Source organism: Hipposideros armiger, unplaced genomic scaffold (genome assembly GCF_001890085.2).
Source record: "Hipposideros armiger isolate ML-2016 unplaced genomic scaffold, ASM189008v1 scaffold_1303, whole genome shotgun sequence".
Lineage (NCBI taxonomy): Eukaryota > Metazoa > Chordata > Mammalia > Chiroptera > Hipposideridae > Hipposideros > Hipposideros armiger.
In genome coordinates this window covers 152,075-156,181 of record NW_017732653.1, presented here as the reverse complement: position 1 = coordinate 156,181, position 4,107 = coordinate 152,075, and positions in this window count along the sequence as shown.

Genomic DNA, 4,107 nt, shown 5'->3' with positions numbered 1-4,107 from the left:
TTCATTCATTAATCACATAATCCTATTGGGAAAAAAAATACATGGAAGCATAGTTTAAGTTCAGTGTAAGGAAGACTATTATAAGTGTCTGAAAAGTACCTAGATGCCTATAAATAACCCATAAATATATATTTGATTGAACATGAGGCAAGCAACTAGTACTCAAAAGTTCTAAAAATGGAAAACTAATAATCAAATAATAACCTTGGCCTTCAGCAGTTCAAGAGGCAGAGTTGCAGATTACAAGTGACTGGATTCAGCAACTTTAATTCAGGAATTAAAAATATCTAGTGATTACATGACAAACAGGAGGGAATTTTAGCATCCATTAAAATCATGAGTGTGAAACCAAGTTTTAACTTCTCAATGAATATTTTGATTAAGGCATAATCGATCATTATTCCTCAAAACCAAAACATGAAAGATAGAGGAAATATTAGCACCATTTTACATTAAGTTCTTTAACTAATGAGAATATTGATTGATTAATTAATTAACTAGTGAGAATGTTGCCAGGCCAAACACACATGGAATTCCTGATGTCTGCTACCTATTTAAACCACACAAGTTTAATTATGTATCTACAATAATAAGGTTTCACAAAAACTCATTGAAGTTTATTATAGGGAAAGTGGCATTTCAAGGCTGTAGCAGCTTGAAACTGATTCAACTCCTCAGTCCCATCTGTGGCTATCTGGATGCCACACTGTCTTTAGCTTGAATATATCATGAGTGTCCTGATAATGTCTTAACTCTCCCAGTCAGGAACTTTTTTGTTTGTTTGTTGTTTGTTTGTTTGTTTGCAGAGGTATCTCTCGCTCCGTCTCTGTCTCTCTCTCTCATTGGTATGTTGGAAGGGTTGTCATAACATTCACTAAAAGCAGTGATCTAATTGGTCGCAGAGTCAGTATCAAAATGAAAAAGAAAAGCTATTTTTACAAATATAAAATAATTAAAATTAGACAGAGAGATTCACATGTGAAGTCTAGAGGACTTTCAATATTTGAAGGAACTGAATGAAAAGTTACCCTGGAGGAATAGTTTCAAGTCACATTTATGTGATTTTTCACAGCTTTTATGCATTGTCTCTGGGTTAGAGTACAGAGATTTACTAAAAGTTCCAGTAACATAGTTCCCAGACAAGTGTGTGGCTACCCATGTATTTTTAATGGGTTATTGTCCATCCAAGTCTGACAGACACCTGCTGCATGCCACTTTGAAGTGCCCTTGATAGTGGCTACTGGGGTGCGAAACAGTTCTATGGATATTCCATCGAGTTTTGTCCAGGTGCAACCTCACCTCAGACCCTCACTTTTTGCTTCTCACTTCTTGTCATAGGCATGTTCTCAAATGCCCCTGAGTGGCATGGGAACCCTTTGAGTACTCAGTGAATATGCAATACAGAATTAGGTGTTCCTAATGCCCATGGGTTCACTCTTGACCAATGGGAAAACAAAAGTAAATCAATCAATCAATCAATCAATCAATCAATCAATTAATCAATCCATAAATACTGCCCCTCTTTGCACACCAGGTGGACACCTTGTCACTGAGGCCCTGTGGCTCATACTAATGGCCAACGTGGTAAAAATGCATCCTCTCTTCCCTTTTGATTCTCTTGTCCCTCATTCCTACTCACTGATGTCATTTCCCAAATAATTACCTACAGGTCTGTTTCTCAGGGTCTGCTTTTGGAGATTTTAGCTTAACACAGCCATGATTTGCCTCTCACAGACCTTCCTGTGGTTTGGTAAGTCCTCCCTTAGCCAGAGCATCTTGGTCCATCACCTACTGATGGAAGAAGACTCAACTGTTTACCCCAGTATGTTGTGCAGATATTATCATTTTTTAAGTGTACCATGACATGAAATGGTTCAGAAGCACTGCAATAAGCTATACAGAGTAAATGTATGATGGCTTGCTATTTGACTATAAAGCTCATAATTTACAAAGAACTAACCAAAAAACACAATTTACACAATTTCATTTCTGAAAACAAAATACTCTTGGTTATTACTCTATCCAATTACATTATTAATTTAGAGGGTGATATGGCTAACAGAGTAAGACAAAAAGAAATTGAATGTCTAAGGAGCATAGAAGAGCATAATGACAAAGCATGAACATGAATAAGGATACAAATCACAAAGAAATCATGAGATATTTTGGATTTTAGCTGAAATGTGATTTGGTATTACCTACCATGTGTAAGAACTGGGTTGTTTTTGCATTATATTTTGAATACTAAAATGAAATCCCTTTATTATGGGAAAAGAGCCAAACCTTGTGGCATTACACACTGCTACACTGCTTTCACTATTTACATGGACTCCTTATGGCTTGAAAAGGTGACTCTTGAATATTTTAAAATGACTACTGACACTCTGTAAAGTGATATCTTCTTACATGTGAGCTCCTATAACATTTAACCTTTCAATTTTTGAGTTTGAAGGTTAATTCTCCAATACTCCATGAAAGGACAATACTTTCACAAAAGAAAGAGGTGCATACATAGGTAATTATCCTTTCTACACCTATCACTAAACTTTAATTAAATATTATTCAAACAGAGGTTTGGTGTAAAAAACCCATTATATATAAGAGAAAAAGTTACTTTTATGTCGTTTATAATATTTTATAAATATGTACATATTCATTTTGTGCTTCCCTTCCCCTTCACCATTTTTAAGATGTTAGAATGTAATTAATTTGATGTGAATTATTTTTTCAATAAAAACTGTCTACTGCATTAATTGTTAACAGCTCATAATTCCAGTTCCTTAAACTGATGTTTCCCAATAGATTTTTAGACTACCCATATTTAAAAATTAAATGCGATACAAGGTGTGATCAAACAATACCCTAAACCTAACCCTATTCCGAACACTAATCCTAACACTAATCCTGAATGTTTAAATTAAAAAAAAAATTATTACAGTAAAAGACACATTGACATTAAGACCCCTGAAAAGACTCCCCCTTGCTTCAACCATCATTCTTGCCACTTTCTGGAGCAGTTCTAGAAGCCCTCTTTATGAGCGTCTTCAGTTTTGCTGTCATGGCTGCCTGAATGTCCTGAATCATTTTTACTTAGAGGAAGAGCCAGAAGTTGCAAGGTGCCAGGTCTGTTGAATAAGGTGGATTAGGACACACCATAATGTTTGTATATGACGGAAATTGCCATATACCAGAAGCAATGTGTGACATGGAGCGTTGTCTTGATGGAGTATGATTTATGGCACAGTTTAAAACACACCTTCTCTCAACCATAACTCACACCTGACTGACTGCACCGAACAAGTTGGAACTTGTCACACACTGTTACTAAGGTTAGTTGAGCTGCTTCCCATATTGAAGATCCCTGCCTTTCCTTTGCATACCATAGCTTTTGATCACAACAGAAAGGCTCCGTGTCACACATCGCTTCTTGTATGCAGCGATTTCTGAAAATAAAAACATTACGGTGTGTCCTCATTCACCCTGTTCACTGGATCCCGCACCGTGCAACTTCTGGTTCTTCCCCAAAGTCAAAATGACCATGAAAGGTAAATGTTTTGAGTCGATTCAGGGCAAGGAGGCAGCCATAATGGTGCAATTAAAGACACTCTTGAAAGAGGACTTCCAGAACTGCCACTGAAAGTGGTAAGAACAATGGGATAAGTGTGTGCAAAGCGAGGGGACATATTTTGAGGGGGGTTAGTGGCAATTTGTCTTTTACTATAATAATTTTTTTAATTTAAACATGCACCCTATTTTGTGATCACACCTTATACATTTACAAAGTTGTATTAAGTAGATTTTATAAAACTACGGTAGTAAATTTTTTTACGGCAGATATGCCTACAGTGTTACAGTGAGAATCACTAAAAAAACAGTCTTTGTGACACTTATGTTCATTGCTGGGTATATTCAACTTTACCAATATACAATAATTTATTCATTCATTCTCCTAATGATAGTATATGGTTAGTGGAATGCTTGCAGCTATTATAAATGATGCTGTTATGAATATTTAATGCATGCCTATTCATAAACATACACAGGCATTTTTATTGGGTATATGCCTAGGAATGGATGACTAGTTTAATGCAGCATGCTTACATAACC